At 38.2% G+C, this 14,902-nt stretch overlaps 1 pseudogene; it reads left to right on the top strand.

Moving 5' to 3' along the window:
* Positions 1 to 222: 222 nt before the first annotated feature.
* Positions 223 to 1,174, top strand: LOC147452324 (uncharacterized; annotated as a pseudogene).
* The last annotated feature ends 13,728 nt before the right edge of the window (positions 1,175 to 14,902 follow it).

The raw sequence follows: 14,902 nt of genomic DNA on the forward strand, positions 1-14,902 counted from the left end.
TTAGGCTAAATACTTTGCAATTGTATTTTATGTAGCAATGAAAGCTTCAAAAGCATTGCATTGTGGGATGACGAAAAGTAGTAGCTCTTTTGTGGAGGAGTTTTGTGTCACAAGTGAGTACTCCAAGCGGTGTCATCAAGTGGCATCAACGGCAAAACACTCTTATATATGACATTCGAAGGTTGGATAGAGCTTGGAATAACAAGATTTTCGCATCGTCACATGATTTTAGGATGGAGCAACCATATCCTCAATGATAATCCTAGTTCACACACACATGCTCCAAGTATTAGGAGAGATCCTTGAGGATTATTCATCATCCAATCGACAATGAAGATCATGATCACCTACAAATGTTGCATGAGATGAAATATCTTCACGCCGATGCTGTACCGGTGATGCGCAAACGGGTTTTGTATCCATCTACCGTTAGACATGAACATTCTCTTGTAGGAAAAGCTTTCCTTAAAAAATATTGGTACAAACAACATTTTTCTTACAATGAAAGCATGAGAAAAAAATAGAGGCTGGTTCAAAGAAGGTTTTGGGGATTTAGAGAAGCATTCATTCACACAAATTAACTTGCAAAAAGATCCATTGATTTCAACTAATTTGATGGAATTCATCAAGGGAAAGATGCATGAGTTGAAAACTCTAGTGTTTCCAAAAGATGTAAAGCTTGATTGGAGTGTCACATATGTGTATGAGAAGGTCTTAGAATGGAGGCATGCACAAAGAAACCCGAAAAAATGTTTGCGGTTGGGAAATGTAGAGAAAAGTCCTCCTTTACTTAGCCCACTTACTATCCAGCCAAGGAGACAATGGTGCTATCCCTCTCAAGATAGCTCCATGAAAGCACTCGAGGGCACCTCCATGCTCCAATTTATGAAGAGTGCTCTTCACTTTGAAGATCCTCCCAAGGTATGTAAGTACATGAGTTGCTTTTAATTTTGTTCTTAAACATCTTTAATGTGAGCTCAATGTGTGTGTGTGTGTAAGTGTGTTTCCTCAATGTTTCTTAGTTTGTGAGCTAACTTTTTGATTATTTTCCTTCCATGCTATGTTGACAAAAGACCTTCACAAGATCCTCAAACACTGTGCACGGTCATGCCACACAGTCTTGTGGCAAAGGCATCCTTTTGAAGAGCTTTATATGCATGAGGTAAAAAAGTAAAGAATATTTACAAAAAAACATTGTATTCTTATTTGGTAGCTTGACACTTTCATGCATACTTTGCTTGTTTAGCCAAAGCACACCACCTATGGCGATCCCATGAGCATATCCTCTTATGCTAATCACGTAGATGAAGATGGAGGAGACCCTTTTACGGAAACTTTTGTACAAGATTGTTATATCCCTGAGCCATTGAATGGGACTGCTAATACAATGGTAAGATATACATTATATGTTCTTTAAGATATGACTTTTTATTGTCCATTTTAAGTTTTGCACATGTCATATTTATCTCATGGTTATGCTCTCTTGGTACAAAGCATAAGGATTGTACCACCATATCTAGCTGAGGGGCTAGTTATTGCCATGATGATATAACTACAAACATGGTAAGAGTAATTAATTACATGCTAATTTATAGTTGTTAGATTACCTTATTTGAGGTTCTTACTTTGTTCATTTTTACTTCTTGTAAAATAGCATGAAGGAAGCCAAATTTTTTGCATAGATATTGATTGTGATGACATGCAAGTGAAGGAGCACATGGTTATGCTTGAGACACAAGGATCAAAACAAGAGGTGGCGACAATTGAATCATTACTACCTCAATTATGATACTCACTCCTTGTTTAAGCATGCCACTAACTTCTAGCTTGTTTTTTGTTATGTTATAGGCAAGACTCATGGCGACCATGTGAATGAAACATTTTTGTGCAATTATGATGTGATTCCACCCAAACATGACAAGTTTGTGAGGCTAGGAGGATCAAATCCATTGGCGATTAGTCACTCAAAGTGTATGTTACTTTCAAACTTATTTTTTTAAATATGGATTTTATGACATGATCTTATCAATACATTTTAGGACAAGGAGACTCTCACTAAGTTCTATAGGATCCCATTATACAATGGAAATATCCTTGAGGTGGAAGAAGCCACAATTGATAAGGTGAAGATTCCTAGTGAAGTGGTGAAAAGAAACAACAAACTTGCTAATTCGAAAGTGGAAGAGGCCACCATTACAAAGGGGGAAAAGCCAAGTGAATTGGTAAGGGGAGAACTCTTGTATAGATGACTTGAATAAATAAATATAAAAGCTTTGACACATCGCCTAGTAAGTTCTCTAAACTCATACCGTGTTTATGGAAAATGTGCAGCATGAAGACTTAGATGCAACTACTTCCACCCATGTTTTTGTGGATTATGAGGAGGAAAATGTGTTGGAGTTAAATAACTCAAACCCAAGGGTATGTAAAGGTTTTTCCTACTTAAGTGCCATTGGTTTTTTAATGCTTTTAGAATTGACATTTTGTGTGCTATAGCTTTGTGAAAATTCTAATGCAAGGGATAAGGAAATAAAATTTGCAAGTATCAACAAGATGATGGTATGTCTTTAGATTTGAGACCATGTGCCTATGTGTTCTCACATTAAAAAATGTGGTTTATGCTTGATATGCAAATGAAAAATATTAGGATTCCTGAAGACAAAAATATCAAGTCAATGAGCTCTTTCTAAAAAGTCTTGGTATCTCAAAAAAAGAAAGGGTATCCTATTGATTGCATGTTACACTATCTTAAAGTTATGTAATATGGCTTAAATGGGGCACATACTAAAAAATCTTGCATTTTCTTTTAGGCCTTTGATGGCTTAATACATCAAAATGCCTCAAAGAAGAGGAAGGTAATGCCACTCACTCTTTACACCGTTTGTAAAAATGAGTAGTTTAGTTTCTTATTTGTGAAGTTGCCCCTTACTCCATTGTTTGTTAATTTTTTGTATGCCTTTGATAACCTAACCAACAACTTGTTAACTAGTCCTAAGACATATGTGGTGTGGTTTTCACCTTAAATCTTACATTGGTTAATTTGTAATGCTTATTGTAAGTCACTATCTAACAACTACTAAATGTGCATCTATTCTTACACAATTTTGGCAAAAAGTACATACATCAAGGTCCTCTAGGCCTATAAAGACTCCAGCAAGATTCATAGATACCTTATTAGAGAATGTAAGCAATTCTCAAGCAAGATTATCATTATTGATATGTTGCTTTGTCTTGTTCATAGAGCTCTTGAATCTTTTATGCTAATAGGATCAAAGCCGCACAAGTTTGCTTAACAAGAAGACAATCAAGAAGAGTAATATGGATACTTGCATGAGTTGTTTGAAAAATCATGACTTCGTTTTCTCCTCTTTTATAAACTACTTTATTATTTACAGTTCCTTGCAACAACAAAGGAAATGAAAAATGAAGAAATGATACGCATTACGATGAAGGCAATGGATCAACATGATGTAGATGAGATGTTCGGGAAGTTTTGGAAAGCCATCAAAGAGGCACGTACATCTAACAAGTCTTTCTTCAAAGAGTGTTTCGTGACTATCGATCAATCACTTCTTTTGCAATACTATGTAGCTTGAGTCCGTCATTGTAGCTCTCTTAGTTGCCAATAAAAAAAATAAGACACTTTTGTTTTGATGGAATTGGACAAGTTGCTTCTTTTTCTATCCTTTGTGACTATGATTCAAAGGTGATGCTATTTTGATTTCATACACATCTTTTCTTTAAATTTCAATTGCTTGAATTTCTACATGCCCTCTATTTTAGCATGCTATCTCTTTCTAAATGTTTAAGGCCTAGAATTTCAATGATGGAGATTCAAGAATGTTATGCATTATGTAGTTTGTTGGTAAGTTTATATAGCCAAGTAAAATCATTTATCCAAGTTACCACTTTTTATGCAACAATTATGGAGAAGGTGAGTGTAAGCTTCTACCCATACATGAGAGAAGTATATATATATATATATATATATGTAGACGGCTGGCGCGTCACCATGTGGGAACGTGTTCTTAAAGATGGGCAGTGAATCACTTAGTAATTACTAGAATAATTACTACGGTAAACCCGAAGCATATAAATAGGGCCCATTACTTTGATATGGGGGGGGGGGGGGGGGGGGGGGGGGGGGGGGGCAATTGTTATCACTCGTTTCTTAGAAGATGGGCAGTGAATCACTTAGTAATTACTAGAGTAATTACTACGGTAAACCCGAAGCATATAAATAGGGCCCATTACTTTGATATGGGGGGGGGGGGGGGGGGGGGGGCAATTGTTATCACTCGTATTAGCGCTTGGAGCTATAACTGCACTTGAGCATCAGTCGCAGTATTATCGGCTACACTTTTCTCTCTCTGTAATTATATTCACTGTAATCTCAATCATGATATATATATATATATTTCAGTGATACTGACTTCTCAACAGTCTTCTGAATCTGAATCTGAACTTTATTCCAGTCTTTAAGTTTGATTCTCATTTCAGTATTCATATTTCAGTCTAGTCACTGATTTCTGTCTAGTCTGTTGTCTGAACTCTTCCTACTCTAAGTAGTTGAAATCCTTCAACACTGGAATTAGCTGTCTCAAGAGATCAGCTCCAATTCCATTTTGGCGATCACGGTGCTAGAGATGAAGCTTGTTGACTGAAAGACTCTTCTCCCAGTTGGAGTTTTCAGCAAATGGCACCAAAATCCAATCGTGACCGAAAATCTACCAATCGTGTGGACCCCATTCTTGAGGAGTCAGGAAGAGCGTCTGACCCCAAGAAAGAGAAAATGACTAAAACTGAGGCTCAGGAGGAGCATAGTCAGGCTGATGAGACGCAAGACTCACAGCACTCCAGTCATTCTCGACGCAGACGGGCAGAACGGGAAGCACGAAAGGCAAAGAGTTCCAAGAGTTCTCAGTCTCGCCAGAAAGATGAGCATATCAAAGGCAGAAAGAAAGGAAGTCACCGAACTTCTAGTAGACAAAATAGAGAGGATATTGATACTGAGACAGAGACATAGATTGACTGGGATGCTAAAACTGACAATTGCAAGAAGGTTCCCAAGCGTCAGTCTGAAGCCAAGAAGAGAACTGGCAGGATCAGCAGTAATCGAAATAATTACACCACTTCCCTGAAGATTTCCTTTCCCATGTTCAAAGGAGGGAAAAAGGATGATCCTGATGTTCACATACATTGATGAAGATGATTGGGGGAATACTTTCACAAACCTTGAAGGAAGCAGCAAGGAAATGGTCTAGTCTGCTGTCTGAACTCTTCCTACTCTAAGTAGCTGAAATCCTTCAACACTGGAATTAGATCTCAAGATATCATATATATATATATATATATATATATATATATAGCTAGATAGAAGTCTTTATCTAAGCTACTACTTTTTATGCAATTGTCATGGATAGGGTGAGTGTAAGCTTCTAACCATAACATGATCGAGGTAAAATTTAAAACAGTTGTAAGCAATGCTTAGTTTTAAAGGACCACATGATTCTTCTAGTCTTTGATTTCTTGGTCTATGTGCACATCATCACGGACTCATGACAAATAAGTTCAAGCAAACATGAAAAAAATAAATATGAAGTTTAATTTAGAGATTAATAATTGTCACATTCCAATCTTCAATTAAGTAGAGCTAGATGTTTTTCTAGTTTAACCTTAACAAATTTGTCCACAACAACGATTGGGTGCTCATCAAACACACTTAACGAGCAGTCTTGTTTTTGGCCTAGAAGGCCTTGGCGGGAGGGGTATAAGTGCAATTGTAGGAGAATCTCTAGTCCCTTGTGAAGTCGTGATGACAATCTTGGAGGCAATTATTTACCCTTGGATTGCAAGTAGATTGCAAGCTTTGAAACGTATGCCTCATCAACCTTTTGAAAAATTCAAGAATAGAGTTCCCTAACTAGGGGAGGGTAAGAGGGAATATACAAAGCAAAGGTCTCTCTCTCTCTCTCTCTCTCTCTCTCTCTCTCTCTCTCTCTCTCTCTCTCTCTCTCTCTCTCTCTCTCTCAAATCATAAAGATGGGGAATTATATTATTTAGAGAGACTTTCTACAACCATAAGCGACATAGAGGCCATCGAAGTGGAAGAACACAAAACTTCGGTTGTCCAACTATTCATGTGGTCCTTGTCAATCGTAATCTTTTTCCGATGGTAGCAACCCTAATTGGACTAATATTTTTAGATTTATTGATTACATATTGTTGCCTCTTTCAGGCACAAACTAAAAGGTCCTATCAATTTGTCTTGTTCATCATAGATTATCCCTGTGAGATAGTCAACATATTCTATTAGTTAATTGTTAGCCACAGTCTGCTTTTGAGGATCAACTAAGGATTTAATACATAGGCAACAATAAAATAAGTATTGATTATGAAAAGGTCAAAGTAACCATTTAAAAAATAAAAAATTCGGTGCTCATATTAAAACCTTAGTATAGAACTGAACAAGGGGCACAAGTGGTGCTTTTTTGAAGTTAAGAATTGTTAGACTCTAAATTTACACTAGCTAAGTTAAAAAGCATGTAGTTTTACAAAAAAATCCTTTTAATCTTGATTTATTAATGTGGAAAATTAAACCATCTTCAAATTGGGAAAATGAATCTATGTCTATGTGGGCACTTCCCACAAGGGAAAGTAAGTTCACATTTGCAAGGTGGGAAAAGTGAAGCTGATTGATTTCCCTCATGGTAGCAGTCAATTGTGTCAATTTTTCCACTTGGAGAAGTTACTATTCCCTTTTTTTCCCCATTGGGAAAACTCTGGCCTACTTTCCCATAAGGAGTTACATTATGGAGAAAATATTCCCATCAGTGAAGTTGTTCTTAGTCACATGATTCTCACATTCAATTGGCAAGGACAACCTAGAGTCTCTATTCACACCAGCGATGCGAGCAAATCCATGCATAGACGATCAGATTATCAGACAAAACCAGGTCAAGGAAAATGAGCCAACAAAGTCAAAAAAAATTGTTCCATGCTAGACATAAGAGAGGGACATAGACATAAAGAGGGGATTCTTTTTATACATAAAAATCTGTTTTTAAGGACCATTGTGTTGGACGAGTTTACCAATAATGAGTGCAGTTAAAACTCCAAGTGTGGGAGTTTGGTTCATTGATGATTATTGCTTATGATCAAGGACTGAGATTTCTCTTGTGATTATTGCTATGCTTATGCTTTTTTCGTTGTGCTAGCTGGTGTGGCTCTTGGATTGTGTTTTGGTATGGCTATACTATCAAAAATTTTGCAACTATGTGATGGGATATGGATTATTATTTATGATTAAATTTTTTATTATGGAATAATTTATGGCAAGTGTGTAAGAGTAAAGACTATGTATAGCTTAATTGTCTTGGAAAGGATTTTTTTTGCATATCCAAGATGCTCCTGTGCAATGTTTCTTATGGTAGCTTTGATACAAAACTAGGGCCACCTATATTGCATATTCCATGGTCAGGATAGATGACCAGCTATGGCTATGCTTGATGAAGAATGTCGCATAAATATTCTTTTTTGTTAGGCTCATCTACACTCCATCTGCATGGCTAGTTTCTTTATGGTGGCACCAGAGAGGCATGGCTCTTGAAGTAGTGTACTTGGTGTACAAGGTGAGAACTAATCCTTGGAGAGATGCAGGTTGGGTGACAGGTTATCTTTGAATATTTGACTTGGAAGATGATTGAGTTATCTTGAGGAGTTACCACTAGTTACTCTACACTATCTTGCTATTTTGATCAATCAAGATCTAGTCACAAAACCTATATATAGGCCCCACTAATCCTTTTTTGAGACTCTCTAGTCTTATGCCCTTGATCTTTGTATCTTTTAGAGCTTAGTGAGATTAAGAATACTTATCAATGGGCTTTGTGCTAGTTGTACTTCGAGATTAAATTTTCCAGAGCACTAATATCTAAACTTGAATGTATTTTAGTTGTTTCATTACATGTCTATAGTCTCAAATCTTTAATTTTTGCTAAGTTCATTTTTTTATTTGATATGAAATCAAGTCATCGGAATTAATTTAAAACTATCATCTAGACATCTAAAGTCCTACAAGGCTGGGATCCTCAAAGGGAAGGCTACCATATGTGCTGGTCGGATAGAAGAACCCATTTAACCAAGTCAAGACCACCAATGCCATGATGAGAGTATGAGTTATCAATTGCTTTTTGTGTGGGAGTGTCTATTAATGTAAGGATGCTACCAAAGAGGAGTATCGTATGGGGTTGTGGGTTTGATGTGAAGTTCATATATGCTTTATGGTTAGTTTTGTTGAGTTGTTTCCACTTGTTTGACCTCCATATATACATCTACAAATGTAGGCTTTTCTAACCCAAACCGTATGGTTGATTTTGCAGAAAAAATCTTTCTTTTTGCATCATAGTGTTAGCATGAGTTTCATATCAATGGAGTGATGTGCTATGATGATAACCTTTGCTATAGGGCTCAGTGTGATGCACTAATATGGGGTCAAAAACTATCTCTTGTGTGCCTTGTGTGTGCATCCACAAATAAGAAAAAAACTATTTTGCCCATAAGAAGGAATTACAAGATATGGTTGACAAAAGTGATGGGACTGTTTTGTGTCATGACTATGGTTATTTAATGAGGTTTTAATGTGCATAGAACCTGAGAGGGCATGTGTGGATGTCTCATGTGCATATTTGTCATGACTATGGTTATGTAATGAGGTTTTAATGTGCATGGAACTTGAGTGGTCATGTGTGGATGTCTTTCGTACATATGTGTACCACTTTCCATCTTAACACTAGACTCGTATAACAGGACACTTCTATGTCCTTAGACACTTTTCTGTCCTGTTAAGTGACCATTTTTCTTGAATTATTTGAAGAGCATGAAAATGAATTTCTAGGTGCTATATATCCACAAATTTGCCTTATGAGCTGAAAAAAACTTGACATTTTTTTTGGAATATCGATCTCACCATTAATCTTACTCTTACACAACATTTTTGAACATGAACTGTGTGAAAAAACGTGTCCTATTTTTGACTTTGTTTTCAAGTTTTTGCAACTATACCACTCTAAACTTCGTGTTTGTGAGGTTTAGATTTCTACAGGATAAGCCTTCGTAGTTCTCAACATGTTTTGATGCTTCGATGGAAAACTAGGTGGTAAAATTGAAACTTATGACAAAATTACAAGAAATGCAATTTTGATTGTGTAAGTGTCATTATAACAAATGTGAATATATTGTCAAGGTGGAGAATAACCTTTGTGGAGCTTGGAATTATAGTAACTATAGATTTCCAATCCAGCAAAAAAAATTCAGATTCTGCATCATCTAACCAAAAAAGAAGGGCCTTTCTACTTAGCTCGTCAACTTCCACAATAAAAGCAGCCTTCATTTGATAGTCGTCCGAAAATGCAATGACATGATCCCCAGGCTCAGTCCATGGTGGAACATAACCTGGATGTCCTCTTTGCGCCAATCTCCCTCGAACCTTATGCCCACTCACCTCATACATTATCTCCAAGCCATCAATAGGAGATCTTAACCCAAAAAAATTATGCTTGAGCCAAGCAAGAGGTTGCACCATGTCCTTTAGATTATTCTTCTCACTTGTGCGCACGAGAGCCATCCATGTCACCTCATTCATGATGTAAATTCTTTGAACCATAGATTCCATGACCATAAATAGCTGAAGTTCTCCTTCTTGTTCATGAAGAAATATTTTTTTCACATGGTCTCTACATAATCCTCCTCCTTGTTGGCATGTTTGAGATAGCTTATCTTTAAAAACCACAGAGTCACCTTGTGTATACTTACATCCATGCAAAAAGGCCTTGAAGTAGAACACACCCATATCATATATATTTTCTAAAGTAAGAAAAGTTGAGCCATTCCAATTGTAGATAGAAAACAATGACTCCCTTTCAAATGCACTAAGAGTAAAAGCCTTCTTCTCCTTGCCACCAACAATAAGACCCTTCTTCTCCTTGCCACCAACAATAAGACCCTTGTTATTTACCAAGCCTTTGCAACTACTTGGAAGGAGTCTAGAACATGCATTCCATACATCTTTGGCTTTGTCCTCTGACGATACCAAAAGAATACATTTCTCATGCCAATCAGCACAATCTCTTGGTACTTCTTGATCTCCATGTCCCTCTGGGAAAATGAAGAAAGAATTTACAAAATACTCATCTCTGTCAAAGCATCATGCCCCATATTTCTTGACATGGATTTGTTTCCAGATCCTTGTAAACAAATGACAACAGAAGAACTTAGTATAAGAAATCTCATTTTCCTTGTTATTGGTGGGTATACTCAAGAAGCCCAAAACACATCTCTCAAAAGAAAAGCACCAAAAACAATCGTGCGACCCATGTCTCAAGATGTCATCAAGCATTTCACCATTACCTTAAAAAACAACAAATAACATAAATATGCATGCATGAATTTGAAATTATATGAATTTTGTCATTAAAAAAAAAAGGACTAATACCTACAACATGTTCCAAAGGAGAGCTATTTGTACCCTCCCACTCCTCCGATAAGATGCACCATGAAAGAAAAAGAGATCGACAAACACTTATGTCATCTTGGGTCCATCCCTTTTTTTGCCTTGTACACTAAAAGAACATGTGTGAGATATCAATAAGAAGCTTTCCAAGGACCACATCTTCTTGGGAGTTTCCATTGACTACATTTAGAATATGGGGCAAACACCACTGAATAAACTTTTGGCAATCCTCCGCTTTGAAAATTTTGTAGTGTCGAGAAGGATGTCGTGGCCATCGTCCACTATTCAAAATAGTCTTGGGTATTTCCCTCTCCACCTCTTTCACTAATGTAGAAGCGGTTGACAACAATTTTCTAAGGTACTTTTGAAACAAGTTAAGAGACAAGATGTGCATGGAATCATAGACTAAGTCCTTAGAAATGTCAAAACCATACAAGTGATAGAGTCTCCAAAGTGTAGACTCCCCTGATAAACCCCCTTTTCTTAAGGTTTCCTCCTTTCTCTTCTTTGTCATGCATCTCTTTGACTTTTTTATAGTCCTCCACATCTTCTCCACATGCCTCTTCTTTGGCGGATACCTGCCTTGGAATCTGTTAGCATCATACACATAGCAATCGCCCACAAGTGTTGCCTTCGCCTTGTCTTGCCTACAGAACCTCATTAATTCCACCATGCTTCACTTGCCCAAGTTTGCATTGAGTAGGATGATCTCCAGTGCATAACATGAGCATGCTTCTCAATGTGACTCTTCCACCTTGTAGTTTGCCACTGATATCACTATAAGGATATGCATAATGCAAATCAAAACTCTCCACAAAAGGATGCAAGAATGCACCAAGTATATCGTTATGCTTTATCTCCAATTCTTGATGAGATAGAGGTAAAAACAACACGGGTAAAGATCCCAAAATTGATCTTTTGCCCCCATTCATCACCATTATTTCAACTACGGCGCTATCTTTCATCGTTGTAGAAGCGGCTTGGAAGCCATCCCAATGTAGCATGAGAGCAAAATTTCGAGGATCCCCCTTTACAAAGAAAGAAAGAAAAATAAAACTTGATAATGATAAGAGAAAGGCATAGAGCACAGAGTTAAGATGAACCATATATAAATGTTAGGAAATAAGACGTAGCTAAATAGATAATTGAGTAGATTACTTAATGGAGAGAGACAGATTTACATGCACGAGATTATAGAGTAGAGAGAGGGAGAGAGTACACACGATATACGTGGTTCACCCAATGTGGGCTACGTCCACGGGAAAGCAGCCACTCAATGGATTTAGTACTTCAAAACAAGAAGTAGTTTACAAAGGGATTATACCCTTAATGGAGCTCCCGCCTTGCTTCACTCTCACCACCTCACACTCACCTTGTTGCATCAACTTCACAAACTATGAAATGTGTGTAGAAATGGCCTCCTTTTATAGGCCAAAAGGGCTACCCTCTCTTATGAGAGGAAGCCATGTGTAGCCGCCCTTGTGCGAATAAGTCCAAATCGGACCCTCCAATCCGCCCATGTGTGGCCGCCCTTGAGAAGACAAGTCCGCTTTGAATTCGGCCACCGGCCACCGGCCATTGACTTCCGACTACCGGCCACCGGCCAACCAACGGGTGTTTTCCGACCACTTTCCGGCCGCCGTCCGGCCATAATATTCCGGCGAGGGGAAAAAAAGTCTCGGGGACTTCCGCCCCCGAGGCCCCTAAAGTTGCCCTTGATTCTTGACTTTGAAAATTTTTCTTTCCGATGAGTGATTTTCTTTCACGCGCAATGGCTTCTCCTCATAATGGGGGCCTTACAAATGTGCGCTTTTACCACAGAAAATTACAAGGGTAAATCACGCTCCATACTTAACAATCTCCCACTTGGAGACTGATCTCCAAACCAAACCTGTGACTGCTTTCCATTCTCGCTTCTTATCCTTGAATGCTGATTGAAGATGAGTAAAATCTCAACTTCTCCTTGTTGACCACCTTTGTAAACATGTCTGCAGGATTTTCACTTGTATGCACCTTTCCTAGCTTTAGCTGTCCCTCTTCCAAAAGAGTGCATATGAAATGATATCTCACCTCAATTTGCTTTGTCCTTGAATGAAAGGCTGAGTTCTTCGCAAGATGGATAGTGCTTTGGCTATCACTGTACAAGACACAATTGTCTTGTTTGAATCCAAGCTCTCTAAGAATCTGTGAAGCCATAGAATTTCTTTGCATGCCTCCGTCATTGCTACATACTCTGCTTCTGTGGAAGAAAGTGAAACCACTTTCTGCAGCTTTGTGTTGAGCTATATATAGAGATACTATATATAGCTTGTTGAGCTATATATAGTATCTGTATATATAGCTCAACACTTTGAACCCAGCTTATTGTTGTGCCTCCAACCGTGAACACATAGGCAGTAGTGCTCCTTCGAGTATCTTTGTCACCTGCCATATCTGCATCAGCATAACCTTATAGAAAAATATCAGTTCCTCCAAAATACAAAGCATTTGTTGTTGTCCCTTTTAGATACCTAAGTATCCACTTCACAGCTTGCCAATGATCTTTACCTGGGTTGTCCATGAACCTACTCACAACTCCCACTGCATGTGCAATGTCTAGCCTTGTCCAGGCCATAGCATACATTAGAGAACCTACCGTTGCAGCATATGGAACTTTAGACATATAGACTATCTCCTCTTGTGTCTTTGGACACATATCCCTCGTTAGTTTAAAGTGACCAGCCAAAGGTGTAGTAACTGGTTTTGCATTTTCCATTGGAAACCTTTCTAGTACCTTCTCGATGTAATCTTCTTGAGATAGATTTATTGTCTTCTTCGTCCTGTACCTTGATATTTTCATACCAAGTATCCTCTTTGCAGCACCTAAATCTTTCATTGAAAAAGATTTAGACAACTCCTCTTTTAGGTCTTTGTTGTCCTGCATGTTAGCACTTGCAATCAACATGTAATCAACATACAACATTAGCATGATGAATTTCCCATCTCCCAAATTCTTCGTGTAGACGCAGTGATCCGAGTTGCATCTTGTGAATCCATGATCCAACATCCATCGATCAAACTTCAAGTACCATTGTCTTCATGCTTGCTTTAAACCATACAAGCTCTTCTTTAATCTGCAAACCATTTTCTCCTTACCTTTTACTTCATACCACTTTGGTTGAAGCATGTAGATTTCCTCCTCTAAGTCACCGTGAGGGAATGCCGTATTTACATCCCTTTGCTCGAGATTTAGATCATGAGCAGCCACAAGGCTTAAGACAAGCCTAGTTGAGTTCATTTTTACAACTGGAGAAAATATTTCATTGAAGTCAATACCTTTCTTTTGAGAAAAACCTTTTACCACAAACCTAGACTTGTACCTTTTCTTCCCACCTTCTTCTTCCTTCACCTTGTACACCCATTTGTTTTGAAGTGCCCACTTACCTTTAGGCAACTCAACCAACTCCCATGTTTGGTTGGGATGTAGTGAGTCCATCTGTACTTGCATGCTCTTCGTCCATTCTTCTTTGCATTCATGTTGCATAGCTTCTTTGTATGATTCCGGCTCTCCAGAATCTGAGATCAAGAGATAGTTGAAGGAAGAAACAAACCGTTCTAGAGGTCTACTTGCTCTTGTAGATCTTCGGGGAATAGGTTGAGGCTCCTCATTTGGTTGACGCTGTTGCACATTGTTACCGTTTGCAGTCCTTGAGTCTTCACTGTCCTCAAGCTCCATGTACTCATCACTTGTTTCTTTTGTTTGTTTTCTTTCCAAGTAATCTTTGTACATATTTTGTTCGTTAAAAATTACATCCCTACTCCTTAAGATTTTACCATCTTCAGGATTCCATAGGCAATACCCAAAGTCACCTTCTCCATAGCCAATGAAGAAACACTTTTTGGACTTTGCATCTAGCTTTGATCTTAGGCTTCTATCTATGTGCATGAAAGCCTTACACCCAAACACTTTGAGAAATGCATAATTCACTAGTTTACCTGTCCATGCCTCTTCTGGAACTCCCCCATCCAATGCCGTTGAGGGTGACCGGTTGAGGGTACTTACAGCTTCCGCCCAAAGCTCAAGCGGTAGGCCTACATGTAGCCGTAGGCTTCGTGCTCGCTCCATGATTGCCCTGTTCATCCTTTCCAAAATCCCATTTTGTTGAGGTGTCCTTGGGGTTGTCCTTTGCCTCCGAATGCCATTGCTAGCACAAAAGCTTTCAAAAGCTTGGCTGCAATATTCGCCTCCATTGTCGAATCTGAGGCATTTAACCTTGGTACCTGTTTCATTCTCCACAAAGGCTTTCCACCTTTGAAATATGGAAAATACATCAGATTTATTCTTCATGACATAAACCCATGTTTTTCTAGTCACATCGTCTATGAATGTTACATAGTACAATGAGCCACCAA

This window comes from Adiantum capillus-veneris, chromosome 8 (assembly GCF_014529385.1).
Source record: "Adiantum capillus-veneris isolate H3 chromosome 8, ASM1452938v2, whole genome shotgun sequence".
In the NCBI taxonomy this organism is placed as follows: domain Eukaryota; kingdom Viridiplantae; phylum Streptophyta; class Polypodiopsida; order Polypodiales; family Pteridaceae; genus Adiantum; species Adiantum capillus-veneris.